General features: G+C 37.6%; 1 long non-coding RNA gene across 1 annotated transcript; it reads left to right on the forward strand.

Moving 5' to 3' along the window:
• The first annotated feature begins 11,222 nt into the window (after nt 1-11,222).
• On the forward strand, nt 11,223-16,210 carry LOC108584415. The gene is made up of 2 exons (XR_002520207.2): nt 11,223-11,344; nt 15,864-16,210. It is a non-coding gene; the product is annotated as an uncharacterized LOC108584415 (long non-coding RNA).
• Nucleotides 16,211-22,946: the final 6,736 nt, after the last annotated feature.

Consider the following 22,946-nt stretch of genomic DNA (forward strand, 5'->3'; position numbering starts at 1 on the left):
TTAGAAATTTACCGTGATAGAGTTGGAAAATGTAGATTTCTAAAAATCATTTATTTTATTTTATTTTTTTGACTAATGTAATGCCTTTTTGTAACAATTGGATGCAATTGTAAGTTGCTCCCTAGAGCAATAAAAAAATAATTTGTGATGTGATAATTTGTTGGTTTATAAAAGTCATATTGCTGCTTCTGGAACGGATTTGCTAACAGCCATCAATGCATTGGGAGGTTCCAGCTTACTCTCCTATTTCTGGCTGGTCCCAAAACCAGCAGCACGAAGATAATTCCTTTGTCTCTATTTAGATTGTGAATCCCCTGTGCCTCCCGAATATTAATCAGTGTTTATTTCACTTCTCTTCCCTGCCTGCCCTCTACAGTCCTCACGACAATATAATAAGACACAGCTGATGCTGTTTGTTTATTCCTGTTGAGATATTTTTAACATCCGACTTTTTCTCTGTTACACTCAGCTTCACCCACTCTCACTCTAATCCTAGCTCTATTTCTCTTTGGCCCCTGAGGGAGCCTCATATATGCACAAAACACCCTTTGAAGTTAAAGGGAGCTTCCCCTTTCAATAGTCTTCATTATCCAGGATGCCAACAAAGAATAAGTGCCTCCCAAACAACTGAATATAGGAGCTGTGTCTCCTCTGTGCTGGACAGGACCCTCTTCTCCCGTTTATTCCAGAACCTAGAGTGGTGCCAGGCCCCCTGTGGGTATTCCTTAAATGTTAAATGAATGGATGAATGAAACCCAATGTGAGGCTACAAGAAGGAAAACACAAAACCAAATGTTAAGCACAAAAGCAGTCACATTTTCCAGTTGAATCAAAAGCAGGCTGTTTCTGATCAAATAGTAAGGCATTTAGCAAAAAGAAGCAATTGCAGATGGAACCAGTAAAGTGATCCCAGAAGAGAACTGACTTCAAACAAAAAGGATCAGTCTCATTCTTACCATGTCTGTATTTCCCAAGAGAGCAAGACCCCTGTTTTTGGTTTTTGTTTCTCTCTCTCTCTCTCTGAAACACATTTAATTCTTCTGGAATGTTTTAGATGCTATAAATCAGCAAAAAGTTGTATCATGGAAAAGCTACAGTGAACCTACAAAAATGAAAGGTGACAGTGGGTGGCTGGTAAACTAAAATCCTGAAGAACTGTAGAGCACAAATTGGTAACCGCTACGTGGACATGTTTTTCCACATTTTTGTTACCACAGCATGACAGCACTTTTTGAATGTTCATGATGCAAGTACTAAGAAACAGGTTCCAGACATCATAAATATTTCAAAAGCTATTGAGAAAATGAAAGGCTAAACATACGAGACAGAAATAAAGTGAGAAACAAGGGATGAATTCAGGAAACAGACACTATGTCTAAAGATGTCACCCGAGAATCAGAGGCTTTATTGCTCCAAATCAAAAAGTTCTGAAGGGAGGAAAACAAAGAACCTCACTTATGTCTCATCTGTACCTCTCAGCGCAGGCAGAGCAAAACAGGAATCATAGAGACCACCGAATATTGGCCACTGTGATAAGGGAGAATGTGAGCAGCAAGTCAAAATGCTCCACGTTCACAATAGCATCAGAAGAATAGACAGAGGTTTCTCAAAACCACGGGGAGCAAACCAACAAGAAAGGCAGGGTATACAACTTGAAGGAGGTGGCTAACACATGAGACACATGAAAACCAGCATTCAGATGCCCAAATTCTCTTTTCTCACCAGCCTTTGTCACAGAAACAGAATGATGTTATCTTGGGAGCTATGGAGGCATCAAAGGGCAGTTGCTCTTGTGGTTTACATGAAATCTCAGGTGCTTCTTTCCTGGAGTGAATAATGGGTTGGATTTGAGCATTGCAGGAGAACTGGGAAACACGCCACCTCTATCCCTGCCTATTTGCACTCCACTTCTTAGGGTGCCCCAAAACTGACTAATCAAAGCAGTAAGACACTTCCTTCCCCCAACAGTTGGACATGGAGATGAAAACACCCACAGCTGAGAAAGGAAGCCTTTTCATTATTTCAGTTGTACCCAAGCTGCTTATTTCCATATGCAAATCTCAGTCAACTCATTTCAGGTGGACTCTTCCAGAAAAAGTCTCATTTCCGCAACTCTACTATGCACATGGGTAGAGTTCCCCTAGCGATGACCCTCTTTCAGGATCATCCCTACTTACTGCCATCTTCAAAGAAACTTCCCAATTTGGAACTCGTTTATCTTTACACATTCATGAAGTTCCTCTGTAATAGTTATTCTCTTTCATGGCACCCTCCATAGGCCGGGCTTTACTACGCCAGACTAGAGAGCCGTTCTCTCCCACCTCTGAATATTCTGCTACCACTCATCCTTTAAGATCTAACTAGACTAGTGCTTCCTCCAGGAACCTTTCCCCAGCTAACACCTGCCTCCCACCCCCACCCCAGCTTCTTCAGGATTTAGCAACTTTTCCCTCTCTTTGTTCATGGCAGTTGCAACCTTTGTTCTGTAGACCAGAGATATTTACATAGGAGTTACTTTCTCCACTGTATCATAAGGTTCTTGAAAGAGGATCAATGAATTATTCACCTTTATGTGTGATTTATGAAAAAAGAATAAACAAATAAAGAAGAGTTTATCATTCCCTTTACTTATGTTCAGTGGCGTGGTACCAGTGCTTCAGTACTCGATACCGGGTCCATTGCAGACACCGCTCTTTTCAACTTGGCCTAGACGTTCTGTTACCAGAAAATGGTCCTGATCCATATCCCAAAAGAGGGTCCTTGGATCTCCTGCAGGAAAAACCTGAGGGTAAGTCCACAGAACAAAGTGAAAGTAGACAAGTAAACAAATGAAACATTGGCTACTCCTTAAACAGAGCAGTGGTATGGGCTGTTTGAATGAATATACTTATATTATTTCTTGATTAGATGCTAAACAAGGGGTGGATTATTCATGAGTTGTCTGGAAAAGGGGCACGGATTTCCCAGAACTGAGGGTTCCTCCTGTTATTAGACTATATGAGTGACTTCTGGACATTGTCATGGCATTTGTAAACTGTCATGGAGCTGGTGGGAGTGTCTTTTAGCACACTAATGCATTATAATTAGCATATAAGCAGTGAGGACAACCAGAGGTCCCTTTCATCACCATCTTGGTTTTGGTGGGGTTTGGCCCACTTCTCTATCTCATCCCATTTTATCAGCAGGGTCTTTGTTACCTGTCTCTTGTGTCAAACTCCTATTTCATCCTGTGACTAAGAATGCCTAGCCTCCTGGGAATGCAGCCCAGTAGGTCTCAGCTTTATTTTTACCTAGCCCTTATTCAAGATGCAGTCACTGTGGTTTGAATGCCTCTCTGACAATTTCAATAGCTAACATAGGCTTTATTAATGGAAGATGATTCCCTTTACATGGACACACCTTCATTTTTGCAAACCCTACGGGGCCTCCAAGGTTAACCCCATGTTTAATCTCCTTCCCTCTGTATCTTGTAACTTTCGCCCCCTCACACTCTGACTTCTGTATCTACTGGCTTTTAGAAATATCCCCAATGTACCATTGAGCCCTTGCAAAAGCTGTTTCCTTCCTCTTCCAAGGAAACATTTCAACCTCATTTTCCTGTTTTTCTTGGGTTTTTTTTTGTTGTTGTTGTTTTTCTGTTTTTGTCTATTTCACTGTTAATCATCCTCCAGCTTTCAATAATTACTACCTCAGGAAGCCTTCACTGACCTCTCCACCTGACCTCAGTTCCTTTTTTAATATTTTAATACTTTTATAAAATTGTGTTCAGTTACTTCAGATCACTTTTTATATTCAGTAATTGTATATTACACATAGTCAACACCATGATTATTTGCAGAAAACTTGGCATCCCACTGCTATAAATTCCCACACAGCAAGGACCATTTCCGGTTTCTTTCTGCTTATCTTCCCTACTTTCTGCATCTTGAAGAATACCCAGTAAAAAATTGGCATCCCACAAATGTTTGCTGAAAAAATAAATGAATGAATAAACAAACACTTTGTATTATAAACACTGGCTATACCTGTAAGATAATACATTTCAATTTGATAAATTTTGACTCTTCAAACCTATCCAGGATTGAATTCATGCTCTTTCACTTGTCACCTAGTTGACTTGAAAAATCAGTCAACCACTCTGATTCCCAATTAGCCTAACTGAAAAATGAGAATGATAACGCCTGCCTCACAAGGTTGATGTGTACACAAACGTCCCTGACACTAATTGAGTATGGTAGAGGTTCAATAAAAACCAGTTCCTTTCTCTTTCCCCAGTGAATTCTGGAGCTTAGTTGCTATGGCTTATTTGACTCCATATAATCAATTACCAGGATTGGAAAAGAAGATTTTTAAACATATAGACTTCATAGTCAAAAGACTTTGTATTTGTTTGCTTTCATTCATTTAATAGAGAAGTAGCTGTGGCTTTATTGGTGATGAACTTTGATTTTATTCTGAGCACAATGGGACGTAAAGAATTTTCTTAAGAGATGCAAGGAAGTTCTCAACTACTCAATTTAGTTCTACAAACTGAGAATGACAATGAGATGCATAGAAGTTTGTGGCATTAGACTTATGACAGAAACCAAAATAATCTAGAATGTGTTACACTAGTGAACTATCACTAGCCTAAATCTTTAAAAAAATAGGAGAACATAGCTACAATGGTACAATTGCAAACATGTTCTAAAGTGTCTCAAACAGTTGGTACTAGACCAGGTCAGTGGTACAAACAGTTAAATATGTCCAGTTCCCACAATTCCAAAGCTGGATAGGCCTACAACTTTTTATGATGATTTCAAGGGTACCCGTTTCTTGCTATCTTCTCTCTTCTCTTTGCCTGAAAGCTGTGAAACTCCAGAACAGACTTGCAAATGTAGAAGAAATGGCCATTTTAAATATTTAACCCAGAGACAGTGGTAAGTTAGGCACAGGAGGCCTACATTGTTGGATTTGAGAAATTTTATGGAAAACTATTTGCCTAAATTCTCTCCTCTCAGGTGACACATTTGACTAAACTATTGCCAGAAAAGATGTTACCTTTTAGGTAAGAATTTTTTTTCCTTCCAAAGAAAATAAAAAATAAAGAAAAAAACAAATTACAACATTCTAGGATATAAACTTTTGAATTAATTACTGTTCTGAGTCAATTGCATACAAAAAAGTACTTAAACATTTATTTTCCAACATATTTTTATTTAGAAATTGCTATGTGCTCGTTACCATAATCAACAAGATAAAGGCTGTTCTTATGCCTTACATTAACAAGTAAAAAGATATATGTAAAAGACAATTTCAGAAATACATGTGACGATAACCAAGGGTAGCGTGATTAACCTGGATACCTGGTTACCTCAAAAAGAGAAGGGGTAATAAAAGTAGGTCCACAAGACAGAGAGAGATCGGGACAATTATGTCAATAGTTAGTCTTCTGGTATGATGTAGAAAGAAAAGAAACAAGTATTTTTTATATTACCCTTCTGAAGAAAATCTATCTTTCTAAGAAACAAATTTTTCTCTTATCTTTAACTTCTGGTAGAAGCAGTATAAACTATTCGTCTTGTTTTTTTCATTTTTTCCTGTTACCTAGTTCTAATACAGAAGAGAAGCATAATCTCATTTTTAAATTCAATATTTTGAATTAAATGTTTGAGAAACTTACATAAAATGTTGTTAGAAAAATGGAGGAAAACATTATATAAATTCTTTCTTTAAAAGGAAATATTTGGATGTTTTCAAAATAAAGTATAGTACTATTATCAACAATAGTACTAGTTGGGCAGAGTGGCTCATGCCTGTAATTCCAGCACTTTGAGAGGCCAAGGCAGGAGAATCACTTGAGTACAGGAATTCAAGACCAGTCTGAGCAATGTAGTGAGACCCTATCTCTAGAAAAAATTTAAAAATGAGCTGGGCGTGGTGGCACATGCCTGTAAACCCAGCTACTTAGGAGGCTGAGGTGGGAGGATCGCTTGAGTCTAGGAGGTTGGAGCTGCAGTAAGTGATGATGGCGCCACTGCACTCCAGCCTGGGAAAAAGAGCAAGACTTGTCTCAAAAACAAACAAACAAGCAAACAAAAAACAGTAGTACTAGAAACATACTATATTTACAAAACAAAACAAACAAACACAAAAAACCTCCTAAATCTTGTGAGGTGTAAACATGGTCTTATTTAATATACTTTTCTCATAAAAATCTCACTTATTTTTTAGAAATTACCTCGATATCCTTCTAAAGATAGAGAAGTAGCACTACTATTTTCTATTAGTCATTTTACAATAGACATAGATTTTTTGGTGGAATTTGAAATAAAGTATTCCAAACATTTGTAACTAATTCATTTAATCACATATTCTTCATTACTTCCTGTAACTGACAGTCTTATTTTATTTCACATGATACATTTACCTTGCCTTTTATAGGAAAAAAAAGTTGAGAATGAAACTTCAAAATCTTTTTTTATTTATGCAAAGTGTAAGCTTGCTATAGACTTTTATACCCAAGTCTTCTTTCTTTGAGAGAGTTAGACAAGATTTCATCGTTTCTATTTACCCTTTTCTAAGAACAGATGTTTTTGTTTATTTGCCTGTTTTCGTGATACAAGTCTAAAATTTTTGAGTACTCACTAAGCCCCGTTCTTGTTAGAGAGAACATATTTATATTACAACATATAAAAATGACTGACTTGAGTAAACTGTAAGCCAACAAAATAAATTGTCTGATATCACATATTCCCCACCCCTAAATCTGCCTAAGATGTGAATGCATTGGTTGTTGAAACCAAATATGAGCAAGGAATATATCTGTTACATATATTTTAACCACCACTGAAGCCAATTGAATGACCCCATTTTCTGCAAATTCTAACTTATTTCTCTTGGCTCATGTTTGGGTAGCATTTAGTTTCCATAACTTCTTGAACTGATAGGTCATATTTAAGCACCTTTCTCACTGAAATAAAAATATAAGACTGATTCATTTACAAATAATATTATTCATTTACAAATAATATAGCCCAGTCACTGGCTGGGCTCAGTGACTCATGCCTGTAATCCCAGCATTTTGGGAGGCTGAGGTGGGCAGATCACTTGAGGCCAGGAGTTCAAGACCAGCCTGGCCAACATGGTGGAATCCCATCTCTATTAAAAATACAAAAAGTTACCCGGGCATGATGGCATGCACCTGTAGTCCCAGCTACTCTGGAGGGTGAGGCACGAGAATCACTCGAACCTGAGAAGCAGAGGTTGCAGTGAGCCGAGATCACGCCACTGCACTCCAGCCTGGGTGACCGAGCAAGACTCTGTCTCCAAAGGGGGGGAAAAAAATTAAAGCTATTAAATATGTAAAGTAGAGCTAAGCACCAAACAAGGTGCAGGATAATGATTGTCTACAAGTATTGAAAGGTGTCGACATCACCAGGAAAAACAAATCATTTAACACAGAACAAGATTTTGGCAACGTTAAAAGACTAGCATAATACTGACAGGATGAGGACAATGAACAAGAATTCCTGAAGCAGAACTACTTTTGGAAATTAAATTGTAAATTTTCTTCCCCTAGTTAAAAGACATGATAGGACACGAACGTTCGTTCTGCAGGCAGAAGGGCCTGAGACAACTCTGTAAGTATTCATTAATAATTGCCCATGATTTGGCAACAAGCCATTTATTTCCTTTATGATCAATGATCTTACTCAGTATTGTTATTCTCAATAGTTTGCAGATCCTCTGAGTAGCCTTGTGAGGTAGAATAAGATCATGTCAAACACAGCAGCCCTAACCGTACATTTGTCTAACTGGGAATGCACTTGGATACGAATTTTCCATCATCAGTAGAGGAGGTTTAACCACACCAAAAATGTTTGGCTCTCTCCCAACACCATAGTTTTGTAAAACTATGGTCAGGAATAGGACTTAGGACTTCTTCAAATCTGTATACCTAAGGTACAAAACAGCAACTGCATTTCTTATGACTCTACAATGTCAAAATTCTTAGTTACCTTTTTTCTTTTTACTGTATTTTTATAGCAATCATACTTTAATTATTTCAAAATTCCTTCTGCTAATAACAAATGAGAAAAACAGTTTGAATTTAAAACAAAATCTCATTATTTCAATAACGTGTAGCTCTATGGAGCAGCGCCTCTTACCATTCATTTTAGAGATGATATGGCTATGAGCTCATTCCCACAATGTAATGTTGATTAAAAAATCTAGTAATCCCCTAAGACATGAGAGTGTCCAAGTATTACTTGTTTTAACTGAGGTCATCCTGCTGCTCTCTGCATTCTTTTCTCAGCTAATTATCTAAGGTGAAATTTATTCATACTTACCATGTATGCAAAGACTATAGAGACAGGTGACTAAAATTATTTGTCTTAGAGCTCTTGAGTCTTCCCCCAAAAGTTAAAGACATTGTGTGGTTCTCTCCACTCTTGAATAAATATGAGAATAAAATATATTGCTTAGTAGAGGTTAGTAAAGCCCATATTATACACCTGTGCTCTTTGAAGACCAACTGGGCAAATTCAAGTGGTATATAAAACTTGTGTGGAAACGAAGGTGAAATGAAAAGTGGTACCAGTTCCTAGGTTAAGAAACTGCCTCCTTCAACCCCACACAATAGCCCAATACCCACCAGAAAATTCTCTGCAGCTCTGTAATAGTTTTAGTTTAGTTTTAGTTTAGGTCATTGATGAATAAAGCACAGAGCCCTAAAAACATTTAGAACAAGTTAGGTTTTTAAAAAGTCTCAAAAGTTGAAGTGAGTGATTTTTTTTAAATTTTTCAAGTAATACTGTATAACTGTCTCATTTATCCATTTCACTTTAAATATGCTGATATGAACTTCAAAAAATGTTTTCAACCATGAGAAAAATCTCAGTTCTATGACTCATGAATTGTTTATATTGTTTTCAATTGTATAATGCGGGAGGTATGCAATTTTCTTAAACAAAAATGCAAATTTAAAATCTAAGTTTTTATTGTTTCCCATTCTCCCTCATTTAGGAGGTAACTGTAAAATCCATTTCATCAAGATCTTAGCAGGTATTCTATAAGAACAAACTAAAAATAAAGCCTGTATGTGGCTGTGATGGTTTTGAAGACTGGTGGATATCAGGCCAGGAAAATTGTAATTATTTGGGAGTACGTATAGCATTTCTCAGGAGCAGTCTCAAGACCAATTTGATAAATATGTAAAAACCCATCTGAAAGAACTGATATAAAATCATGTTGGCATTTCATTAGTCGATGTTTATGAAAGGGCCATTGGTTCTGAGATTAGGAATAAATATTTTGCCATTACTTCAAAGGCAAGAACAGTAGTTACTTTTGCACTGACCTAATACTATTAAGACTTGTAAAGATTTAGCAGAAAACTTTGAAGAAAACTGAGATAGATATCCTATCAATTATTTACAGTATTTTAGCATCTCAATCAATGATCATTTCTTTTCTGAAAGTCCTTACAAGTTCAAATGTATCTAAAGACAATCAAGGTTTAGTTGAAATGCTGTCACTGCCTATTTTGGGTTCAAGTATATTCTCCTGGGACTTTTTGGAGCAATGAGGTGTAAGCCATAAATTTCCACTGAGCACATGATTTCTTTCAGCTCCATAGGGTGCAGCCACACGCCCTATGAACTGCAGTGAGCAGAAACATTTTCCTTCTGTCTTGCCTGACTTGTCTTTCCAGTTATTGTTTTGGGAATATCTGAGCCACCATGATCACTTCATACACTTAGACAACTTTTAAAAGCAGTTATTTTCCTGAATAATATAATATGTGTCCATTTCATTTCACTCTGCTTATAAATACTTGCTTGTAAAGAGTCACAGAATTCGAGGGCTAGTAGTTCTCCTAAGGTTGGGACACACACACCACCTCTGTTTGAGGACATTTCCCCAGCTCCTGCAGGCCTGCTGGCTTAGACATTTCTGCTTTCCTTTTCTCACCCTAGCACCTGCCTGCTACATTTGAGATTGAAGCAATGTACATATTCTCAGGTCTATGGATATATATGAATACTTCTTGCTTAAACATTGGCAACCTTAAAATGGGATAACTTCCTAAGTGGATTGCTATGAGTTGTCCATTGACTCACAGAGCTGCAACCATTAATTTTAAAAAATCTGTCTCTATATTCAAGACCCCCCAGTAAAAGTGTATTGTTTCTAGGGCTTATACTTCATCCCATAAAAACAACTTTATGCAAACCAAAAGGAGCAAAATTCAAGATCAGAAATTGACTTAAGAGTAAAAAGAAAAAGGAGTAGAAAGAATATACCACAGATTAGAGAAGGAAAAAGAGCAGTATGTCAAGAGCGAGTGGAATGTGGCTGAAAAAATGGAAATGACAGACACTTCGGGGACAATTGGAAGGCGTGTTATTGCATTTGAATATATATGAATCTCAGGTAATTTCTATAACCCAGAAATAAGCACTTGCTCCAAAAGGGGAAACTGGTAGTTTGTGTGAGCTAGCAAAATATTAAGAGGGCAGTTAATCTATTACCATGAGTCTAATAGAGCCCAGATCATATTCCATGAGATTTGGTGGCTAAATATGACAATATCTAAATGCGTTGACCATTATTTATAGACTGGAATAAGTCACAGCAGCAAAGGGACCAACTTCTCTGTAGTACCATTCAACTAGAACTAACAGAAAAGCAGAGTGATTACTCTGAGACTAACGAGGGTCAGAGCAAGATATTATTTATGCATTCTCTTGCATGGAGGAAGGGAGAATTGTAAACAAAAGATGGCAATAAATTCTGTGAATGGGAAAGAAATTCAAGATGACTCCTAGGTTTTCGGCTTGAGCTGCTGTGTGAACGATATACCATTTACTGATATAAAGATAAGGGGGTAAAATCAAGAGCTCCTTTTAAACATTCTAAATGTGAAATGTTGAATAGATATTTATTGGAGATGTCAAGGAATATGGTGTCTACAGCTCGAAGTAGAGGTAAGCGAGACAGAGAGGTTTGCCAGTCATCAACAAATAGATTGAAAGTGATGGGAATCAATGAGATCATAGAATCGTTTAGTGAAAAGAGACATGGGCCCATTTCAGCATTTACAGACAGGATATTAAACAAAGAGCCACTGGAGAAGAACCTGAGGTGGATGGAAAGAGAAGACCATGATGGTATTATGAGAAGGCAAACGATGAAAAGGTTGTTGTTATTGTTGTTGTTGCTTGTTTTTGACCAGGAGGGATTGATCAACTCTACCCAACAGTACTGAGAAGTTGTTTATGATGAAGCATGACACGAAGATTGTTGCTGACCTAGATGCTTCAGTGGAGTTTTGGAGAGAGGAGCCAGATTCAAAGAGGTAAAAAAAAATGTGTTATAACATGGGATAATAGGGATAAAAATTTCATTTAAAAAATTTTATTGTAACAGTTGCAAAACAGTGCAGCAATAGTCAGAGGTGGATATGGAGTAAAGGAATTTTTTTTAAAGACAAGAGATATTAAAACAGAGTAGTAGGAATGTAATGAAAATATGAAGAAATACTATCCTGATATATTTGAGTTTATGAAATAAGTTTCAGCATCAGAAAATGTAAATTCAGCTGTAGCTAAACAAGCAATGGAAACTTCTGTCAACCTGGACCTGTCAGACTGTCATTCCTAAAAACCGGAAGTGTGATACTGAAATATCTAATAGAAATCTCTGTAAGGCCTGACTGTACATTTGACCCTTGTGCTACAACTCTTGTAGTTGTAAAAATGTCTCTTTTTATGTTTTAATGAATTTGAGTGGTTTTCTCTATAAAATGCAAAGATTACTAAGAACACTGAGTTAAACTAAGTTCAACTTTCCCAAAGTCCTCAAAATTTATGATGTAAGATGTTACTACATGAACCTGAAATAAAGAGACAAAAATACAACGTTCCCCAACATATTTGACCATAAGACATTCTTTGGAGAATATTTCAGGAAACTAGCGATTATATGAAACAATTTGCAATATTCTTTAGTTGTTGCTTCTGTCTCAAGCTACTTAACGTTTCATCTTCATATTTTGCTCTGGCTTTGTTCCATTCGGGTGTAATGTCTGCGTTCATCTTTTCACCTTCTACCTATTTCACCCGAATTCCGTCTCTCAAACTTGTACTTTTTTCACTAATTTTACCCCTGATTCCCTCTGACACGTTGGGAGCCTTATTTAGATTTGCTATTTGAAATGAGAATGTCATTGTGTTGCATAAATCCTCTCATTTTTATGTTTGGGGAAGTGTCTCCTCAAAATATAGTACTTATACCAATTTTTAAAAATCTAGTTAAGGGCAATATTTATATTTTCTTTAATATATAACAGAAGAGAGATGACATAAAACACATTAACCTTCTAAATCAATACTGTCATTTTCAATTTTCTTGAAGTAGAGATATCACACATCTCCTTTTATAGAACCCCCACATGCTCGATTTTTTTATGTCTTTCAGAAGCTTGGAATGCTAAAAAATACAGTACATACAAACACTGATTTCTTTAAACCATGAGGTGATATTTGCCTTTGTACTGCACAGTGACATGTTTCCATTTTAATGATGTTTGAATTTAGCACAGGAATTGGATTCCCTTTTAAATCCACTACACATTGAAACTCCACCTGCTTATCTGGATCTCTTACTGAAGATTAAACTGTTAATGCTCACAACGAGGGAAAAACAATTAAGAACTTCCAAAAATGTACTGTTCAGTACTTATATTTATATCAAACACGTGTTGCAATGACTGGTGTTTTGCATTTCAAATCCTGGCTTATATACACTTCCATGCATTTATAGCCTTAATCAAGACAGAAACCATTTGCCTTTTACACAGCAATTAAAGCACAGAAAACATTCAGAATTTTGCTAAATGGCTTGCTCTAGTTTATTATAGTTTACCTTGTCTTTTTGTGAGGAGGAGCTATTATTTCTGCTCCAAGCTCTTGATGTCCCTGGGGAGTGGAAAAGAGCATCTGTTCTGGAACAGAGCTGAAAGTAAATCCCTAGGAATGGAGATGTGGAGAGAAAAAAAAAAATAGGAAGAGAACTCTGAGCGCATCAGAAAGTCATAAAGAAAGCTCAGCACAATAATCAGCTGCAGCTCTCACAAAAGACTTCGAGAGCAAGCTCAAGTGGTTGGAAGTTAGTATATTTGGTTTCACAAAAAGGAAAGAAGGGGTGAACAAGGCAAAAAAAAACACAGAAAATAAGAGAATCGAGTGTGAGGTAGAAAATGGAGAGGGAAAAAAACATTGAGAAAAGAGGAGAAAGGAAAGAAGAAATGGATGAGAATTGTAAGATTTTAGAGCTGAGTCTCAGTATGAGACAACTGGGAAAAATGGTTACTCAATAACAATCTTAATGGACATTTGGATTTTTCATGGCTAATTTGACTGTATGGATCTAGATTGGTTAAATGTCTAGGCCAGACTGAATGATTTTATGAGTATAAAACATCAGTGGCCCATCAAGGTTTGAGTGTTAAAGTGATAATTTACTTATTTTAGGGATATAAGGAAATATTTTACCTGTTTTACAGAACTATAAATCAGTATATTAAAAGAAACATACATATCTTATAATTACATATAAATATACACACATGTATGTATGTATATACACATACACATGCACGCGCGCGCACACACACACACACACACACAGGTCGCTGAAAGAGGGGCACCATATGCATGCAAGATTCTTTCCCTTTAAAAAATGGTTCGCTACATTTAAAAATCGACATATATTTGTATACATGGATTTTTATTCATGCAATTCCTACATGAAATCTTTGAGGTTAATATTTGCTCTCTTCTTATCTAAAACAGACTGTTTCCACAATAGCTATGTAAGCCTTCCTTCATTAATACCCCATCAGTAAGAAAGGGCTTATTGTGATTTATATGAAACCATTTTGAAAGTGTTTTAAAAGTTTCAAAATTAAAATGATTTCTTAATTTTAAAGATTATGCTTTATGAGGAATATAAAAGATTAGAATCAAAAGATAAGACTGACTTTGATCTTCAAAGCCAAGCTGCCTGCTTGCTGCATGAGGCTTGCAGGAAAATACGAGCACCTTCTCAATCATTGCGTGGTATGTAACTAGCCCTTAATAACCTTACAGCCTGCTGTTTATAACACAAATCAGGCTTTGGGATAAGTTGATTGATTGGAATTTAAGTGCATGGCTTACATGTTGCAGTTTCAGGTAGTTGAATAAATGGACATTAGAAAAATATGGTAAAATCTAAAGTTTAAATTTGGAAAAAGAAACATTGTTTTTACTAGGTGTGTTTATACCATTTGTATGATCTGACCTTACACACACATGCACACACACAAAATGTAATCACAATATTTCTAACCCATTTTTCTCTCCAAATAATGAGATTCACCTAACATTTTGCAGTAGCTCTGCTCGCCTGATCTAATTCCTCATTGACATAGCCAGAACTCATTTAATTACAAGAGCTAGAAACTCAATGCAAGCAATTCGAGCAAAATACAAAAATTTTGGCTCATAAAGTTGGTACAGAGTGAACTGGTATAAAAGAAATATCTGGTATCGTTGACTTAATAAATACCAAGAGTGTGTATGTGTCTGTCTGTCTTTCTGTCTGCCTCACAGATGCCCACATCATAGATATTTTTTCTGCACAAAGCTTCATTTTCTTTTGTTGTTGATAGACTTTTCCCATGTAAGGTTGACAGTGGTTCCCAGAGGCTGATTATTTGCACATAATTACAAGAATTTCCTCTATCCCTGCTCAGCCCCCTGACAAAAAATTCCTGATTAGTATTTTGATTGCACTACCTGGTTTCTGTGCATGTCCCTTTGTCTGGACCAGCCTCTGTGGCCATGAGCATGAGGTCCGCCGAGCCACTCATGGGCATATGCCCCTCTGTTAGGTGCCTGGCCTTGTAGCCAGAGCATGATCTACCTGCAAAAGGATGAGAAGTGCAAATGAAGGAGAATAGACACGCGTTCCTGACTGCAGCCATCATTTCTCCTTTGAAACAATATGTTTCCCCAGTGTTTACAACTGCCAGGTGATCAATTCAGAAAGAAATTATTGTTGAAAAAGAGCTAGGAATCACCACAGTCATTACGAACACAATAATAATAATAATAATAATAATAGCTATGTCATATTTCAGGCAACTGCCCAAGATATTTTCTCCTATTATCTCATGTGATTTTCCTCAAAATATTATGAAATAGACTGTTTCTGTTTTACATAATAGAAAACTCAAATTGAATGTGAATAGCTCAAACCATTTAACCAAAAGTTATAAAGTGTCTTCAAGTTTGGATTGCATGTAGAACGAGGAGACATGGTGATAGTCCAGGATAAATTTCAGCTTCTGAGGGCCTTAATCAATACTGTTAATGTGATGGCATGTGAGACAACACCAAAAACTTAGCAATAATTACAACATCGTCAACACTACATATAAGAATAAGACCTCATTTCTGTATTGGTTAGGATTAGGTTCAATTGAATGTGATTGAATCTGTCATAATATTGACTAAGATGCAGTCTTATTGCTTTCTCATGAAAATGAAGTGTGGGGAGAGGAACATGGCCACTGTTGGAACAGTGAGTTTATCCTCATTGGAGATCCATCCCTAGTGTTTTGCTTCATGCTCCAGCGTGACTCTTCAATAGGCAGCTATAAAATTCAAGCTATCAGAAAGACTGACAGTAACAGAACGCAGAGTGAGGGGTGTCTCCCTCCATCTAAAATACATTCCAGATGTCGCACACAGCACTCTTAGCCAACACGTTATCGTCATGCCACACCTGGCTACAAGGGAAGCTTATAAATAGCGGCTTTGTTCCATTAGGTCATGTGCACGGCTGAAATGTGGGATTCCCGAACAGAAGAAGAGGGACACGGAGCAACTAGGAGTCTCTGCCAGGAACGTTCCTAGCCTTTCTTCTGCAAAGTGCCACCGATGCCACTCTTAAAGCACAGCTGTTGCTGCCCTGGTCCTGTTCCTTTATAGCGTTAGGGAGCAACATTCTCACCTATTATATTAAACATAAGATTTTACTTTGCAGTTTACTAGAGTTACATTATGCTTTTTATTTCTGAGTTTAAGTAATGTGTTCTCTCTAACTTCTTGGTAAAACCTGTTTAGCTGTACATACTGTCTCTCAAACCTTACTGCAAGAATATGTTCAACCATAGTAAAAAAAAAACAAAAAAAAAAAAAACAAAAAAACCCAAAAACTTTACACTGTAGTAAATTGCATCCAAAAAAAAAAAAATGGCTGCAAGAGCATTTCTTGTTTTGTGTATTCTTCCAGAAAAGTGTCACTCCCTTAAGAGGAAAGGTCTATGTCCCTTTATCTTGAAGTTGGGAGGGTCTTCGTGACTATTTTGATGAACAGGATGTAGTAGAAGCAATGCCGAAGGTTTTCTGAACCTAAGTCACACATGCTGAAAAAGCTTCCACCTGACTCTGTCTTTTGGAATGCTTGACCTGGGAACCGAGCAGCGATGTTGCAGGAAAGTCACGCAGTCGTGTGGAAAACCCATGAATAAGTCTTCTGACCACAGCCTTAGCTGCTTGAAATGTCCCAATTAACTGTATCAGCCACCGGATTAGTAAACGAGTGATGATCAGACTTCTGATGATTATAAACTCCAGTTTTTGAGCTATCACAGCGGATACACACTGGAGCAGAGCAAAGCTGTCCCCACAGTACATATTAGTAAGCAAAGTGTGTGTGTCATTGTGTTAAGCCATTACGTTTTGGAGTGGTTAGTTTATGATCCTTGGTAACCACTTAAGGACTAGTAGAATAGAAGTATGAGGGGGCAAACTGATGGAATCGAAGTATCATCCAATCATCTCATTTTAATGCTGAGAAAACCCGGGGAGAATTCACAGCAAGTAAGTTACCTACGATCATACAATTATGCCGCATAATATATCCAAGAGTCACTCCTAGGCAGTCTAATTCTTCCCATGCAGTTTTTTTTTTCTTTATGAGATCATATCTGAAATATTATTTGCAATTTTTCTGTATCAGATTTATACTTTTAGATGTGAACATAACTCAGTAATTCTCAACCCCGAGTGTATGTTTGAATTACTTACTGGTCCTCTGGAATCAGAATTCTCTGCACCATTACAGGCCTGTTGAATGGAAATCTCTGGGCGTGTGTGTGTGCGCGCGCGCACGCATGCAGACCCACACACCAATTCTATACCTAATTCTAAGAAGCAGACACTGCTGAGACTTTTCGGTATAGATCATATTCCTTGGCCGAATGTTTCTTTGTTTTTGGCTTTTTTGCCTTTTCTTTTTCTTTTTGTAGCAATCAGGGCCTCACTGTATTGCCCAGGGAGGCCTTAAACTCCTAGGTCCAAATTACCCTCCTGCCTCTGCCTCCCCAAATGTTGGGATTACAGGCTGGGATTACAGCTGTGAGCCACCACAGAATGTTTCTTTGTAACAGAGAATCAACAGGTAGAAAAAGTTTCATATATTCAACTCTGGATCTGTCACTCCAAAGTCCTCAGACCCCATTGCTTTGATTGCATAAAATAAAATGGAGTATTAACAAACTGTGTATGGCAGAAAATGAAAAGATACTTGTTATATGATATAATCCCTTTCTAAATTATATTTTGCTAAGAATCTTCTGTGCATTAGTCCTTCTCTGACTCAATTCAGTTCAACACATTAGCCAGGAACTATGCTTGGCAATGGGAATTCAAAAATGAAAAAAATCTGGCAGCATAATGAGGAAGATTTTCAGAAAGCTGACATTCATTTTTGTGTGATAATGCCATAATAGTCCACACAGGCTGCTATGGAACCACAGAACAAAGGCCATTATTTGAACCGAAAAGCACTTGAAAAAAATCATATAGGAGACAACACCTGAGGTGACTCTTGAAGGTCAATCATAAACGTTATCTAGACAAACTAACATGTTATTTGGGGGCATATAATTCAAGAAAAGGCTAGTATACAGCAGGGATCAGCAAACTTCATTCAGCCTATGGGCCAAATCTAGCCACTACCTATATTACGAATAAAGTTTTATTTGAACAGAGTCAGCCCCATTGTTACAACCGAGTTTAGTTGTCATGACAGAGACAGAATGTCCCACAAAGGTGAAGATATGTACTAGTTTTGCCTTCACAGAAAAAGTTTTGTGACCTCTGGTTTACAGAGGAGAACAGTGCCTTAAATAGTATCATATATTCAATTACAAATGTTAAATATAAAAAATACATAATTTAAAGCAGAAAAGGGAAGAGTTTTGAGTATAGAGTCATAGGTTGGAGGCATGAAGGGCTGTTATAGTCACAGCAGGCACAATGCCTAGGGCCCACCATGCTTTAGGGTACGGTGCTTGTGGTTTGTTTTTGTGTCACAGAGATCAGATTAAGAGTTTTAAGGAGCAGAGAGACATGATCAGATTTAGCAAGATTTCGCTGGTGCGTTGCGGAGATATGAAACCCAAGATAGGATATAAGGAACCTGTTAAAAATCAGGTGTCTTGAGGACCTAAAGTAGGAAAGAGAGAAAACATATGAACAGAAAAGGATCTATAGACACCCCTTAGTATGTAAAATCAGCATGATTTATTGAATCTCATCTGTTCTCATTTTAAAACATGTTTGCAAATTTTTGACACTCCTCCCTTCGAAAGGTGAAGCCTAATTACTCTTGCCTTAGATGTAGGCCCAACCGAGGAACTCCATTCCAATGAAAATAATGTGACAGGAGTGATGCTATGTGGCTTCCAAGGCTAGGTCACAAAGAGCATAGCTTCTACTGGATTCTCTCTCTTTTGGATCTCTCTCTCTGACCCTCTGTTCTAAAAAAAGCCAAACAACCTGTCATAAGAATAATAAAGCAGCCCGAGGACAGTGCCATGTAAAGAGAACCTGAGGCTTTTCCCACATTTGCCAGCAACATCAGTGAACCGCGTTGGAACGGGATCCGACGGCATCTCTGAGTCTTTGGCTGCCTGTAGGCCTGGACGCCATCCTGATTATAACCTCATGAGAGACCCTGCACCAGAATCGCGCCAACAAGCTGCTTCCAAATTCCTGACTCAAAGAAACTGTGAAGGAAGTAAATGTTTGTTGCTTTCAGTCATTGATTACGGGATAATTTGTTATGGGGCAACATATATTCACGAATTACTGAAATGGGTAATGCAGGAGGAGGAAAAAAACGGGGGGAATGGGCAGAGTGCTATGGCCCTGATGATTTGAAGGTCATGTGGGAGAGCATAATAAACACGTCAAGAGAAACTTGATATTCTTCTGTAGTCTGACAGTCAGGGAGAGGCCAAGGATTAAACTAGTATTCCTTAAGGTACCTGTAATGTACAATCTTGAAACTCTCTTCAGTGCATTTTCATTTTAGTGAGGATATTTTATTCTTCTCTTTGCTTCTTTGTCCATTGGTGTGTAACATCTTTTGGGTCAGCAAATAACCGTTGTAAAAAGGAAACATTTCTAAAATATGAAAACTTGTAAAGAAAAGACTTTTAGTCTTTTAGCTTATATTTAAACACTCAGGTAAAGAAACAAGCTCTCAACTAATAACCAATGTACCTGAAAACTAGAAAAGATTTCCACCGAAAGCTAAACTACAGATGCTGTCAGTGAGTTGTAGGAATTCAGACACCAGGGTTTGATAGTATTTTCCTCAGATACTCTAAACATATTCAAATGTAATATCCTCCAGCTAGACTTTTCATGGATATGTGCAATAGACGAGGTCTGGGAGGTTGGGGAAGTGTTCAGATACAAGCATACCAAAGATAGAAGGTGACTCTACTCTGTTATAATATTAGGCTCAACTTCTAGCTTCCAGCATAACACCACAGTTTGAATGCCAGCAAAATTGCTCTCCGCCACAGTTGAGTGCACTGGCATAAAGATTATATAGTTTAATATTTATATATCAGCAAGGAACATCTACAGAAAATACTCACTCTAGTTCATAGAAGATTGAATGTGGACATCACAAGCAAGAAAATTACAGATCTCAAAAGCCATTACAGATTTAAGAAAATATAAAAGTCAATATAATTTCAAAAATTAGAAGTTACCAATTTAAATCTTTAAAAACTAGATATTTAAAAATTAGGCTGCAGGGGGGCAGCCACTCAGATGTTGCCCCTCCGTGAGTGATTCTCAGGTGACCCAAGATTTTGGGTCTCTGGGGTGTGAGTTTGTGGAGAGGACCCAGGCATGTTGCACACCTTGGATTTTGTTCTCCTCCCCTAGATCTCTACGAATAAAACACACTAAGTTGTCTCAGGGCAAAGAGGAACGTGTTAAATTTCTTTTCTTGAATTGGTAGGGGCACAAGCACCTGGGGACTGAAAGTCTGGAGGCTCTTCTGAGCTGTTGTTTAAATGTTTAACAAGTACTTAGTAAGTGACCGCTATTCATCAAGCTAGGTACTTTGAACATGTGTTGATAACCCAAGGTACTTCCCTGGAGTAGCTTATGGTCTCAGAAGATTGGTCACCTTTGCCGTTATTAAGGGCATTATATTTTTCATGTTCACAAAATCAGACACAGACACACACACTCACACACCACTAACAACAAACAAACTGAATCACTCCTGCCTGTGCCAGACACAATGAGTTCTGTTGATCCCCTTAACACCCACAAACTGTTGTGCCAATTTACAACAATAACCATATGCAGCTTCCCATTTCTTCAAACTTTTAATTGTCATTCTCTTCCTGCATGTTTCTCTTTATCTTCAGTCTTATGTTCTCTCCTAAAATCCAAGAAAATCCCCAATGAACTACCGAAAGACCTTTTTATCCAGGATAAAAGGTTAAGCCTATTCTGTGGCTTCTTGGGGTCTGGGTGAGGAGCAGGATTTCACTTACTTAGTAGATCCAGCAGTTAAAGTAACTTTTTAATACTGAATAGAATAGAAATTAATTTCTCACCATCATGAGAGATAGATGTGGTCAGCAAGCGGAATGTTAGACTGACTTCCATTAGCTGTGCTCAAAAAAGAGCATAGAGATTTTATTATCCAAAATTAGATGATGCTAATACATGGAGCCTACTAATTTATCCTAAGAACTGCCATTGTATTAGGACAGGGTCATCCAATCTGAGTTTAATTTTCTAATGAAAACACCACCAAAATGTTCCTGAGGTCCCTGTGAAGTTTTGAAATACTGTACCCCAAGTAGCTAAGTGGTGGGAGAGAGGGGGTAGCTGCCTGCAGGATTGTCTGAGGGGGCTGAAATTAACAGCTCACCAATCTGCTCAAACGGAATTCCTGTGAAAGTAAATCATAAAAATGACACAGCACCCGTACCACACATTCACTTGGAGATCCCTTGCTTACAGCCCACCCTCTCCTCCTCCAATACCAAAAATGCACAAATTAGCACTACATAGAATTTTGGTTGCATTTGTGAACACTGAAACTCTGAGGTAGCTCTGTTAGCTTAGAAAGTTTATGTTTATGTTGCCAAGTTTGAGGATGCATACCCGTGACACAGTCTCAGGAAGTTCTGCCAACATGTGCCCAAGGTGTCCGGGACACAGCTTGGTTCTATGAATTTCAGGGAGACATGAGACATCAATCAATATATGTAAGAAGTACATTGGTTCCGTCCAGAAAGGCGGGGACAACTAGAAGCAGCGAGGGGCTTTCCAGGTCACAGGTAGGTGAGGGACAAATGGTTGCATTATTTGAGTTTCTGATAAGCCTTTCCAAAGGAGGCCATCAGATAAGCATCCATCTCAGTGAACAGATTGATGGCTTTGAACAGAATGGGAGGAAGGTTTGCACTGAGTAGTTCCCCGCTTGACTTGTCTCTTTAGCTTAGTAGTTTGGGGGCCCCAAGATTTTCCTTCCACACATTGCTACATGGTTTAAAGTCCAAATCCAAATCCAAATTGCAAGCAAAGGCAGTTATCCCCAAGAGCCCTCAAACATGCCGAATGAAAAGTCCTTTCAGAAGACCTACAGGAGAATGATTTTTGAGCATTTGTATTCCAGTAGAATTGTTTTGGTAATTATCTACCCAATTTTCTTTAAAAGAGTCTCTTGAGGCACTTTTTGAAGACTAGAAGAAAATGAACAAAGGGTTCTTGTGGTTTATTAGATGGGGAAAACAACTCCTATTATTTAAAGGATCTCAAAGGCAAAAGAAGGATTTTAAGTTGAAGGATAATAAAAAATACTGCGCAAAGATTTTAAAATTTGTTTTATTCCAATGAAAAGAAAATATTAAAGTAACCCAACCAACATTTTCTTGGGCATTAAAAATAATGATGTTTATTGTAATTCATATTTTGTCATTGCTTTTCATATCTGTATTATAAATATGCACCTTACAAATACATTGATATGGTTTGGCTGTGTCCCCACCCAAATCTCAACTTGAACTGTATCTCCCAGAATTCTCATGTGCTATGGGAGGGGCCCAGGGGGAGGCAACAGAATTATGGGGGCAGGTCTTTCCCGTGCTATTTTTGTGATAGTGAATAAGTCTCATGAGACCTGATGGGTTTATCATGGGTTTCCGATTTTGCTTCCTCCTCATTTTCTCTTGCTGCCACCAAGTAAGAAGGGCCTTTTACCTCCTGCCATGATTCTGAGGCCTCCCCAGCCATGTGGAACTGTGAGTCCAATTAAACTTCCTTTTCCTCCCAGCCTCAGGTATGTCTTTCTCAGTAATGTGAAAATGAACTAATACATGTATTTTTGAGAAAACAGAAGCTATACTTGTATAGCCAGTTATTTTTAAAAGTACTTCATGTTCTGAAAAAGTGCTGTGACTTGTTCTCAATCTATGTGAAAAAAACCTAAGGGTATTAAAAAGTGTTTGCTCTCTGTCCTTAAATAAGTTGTGAGGCACTATGTGTTGAAACTTCTGACAGGGCAAAGGGCTGATTGAA

This window comes from Papio anubis, chromosome 2, assembly GCF_008728515.1.
Source record: "Papio anubis isolate 15944 chromosome 2, Panubis1.0, whole genome shotgun sequence".
Lineage (NCBI taxonomy): Eukaryota > Metazoa > Chordata > Mammalia > Primates > Cercopithecidae > Papio > Papio anubis.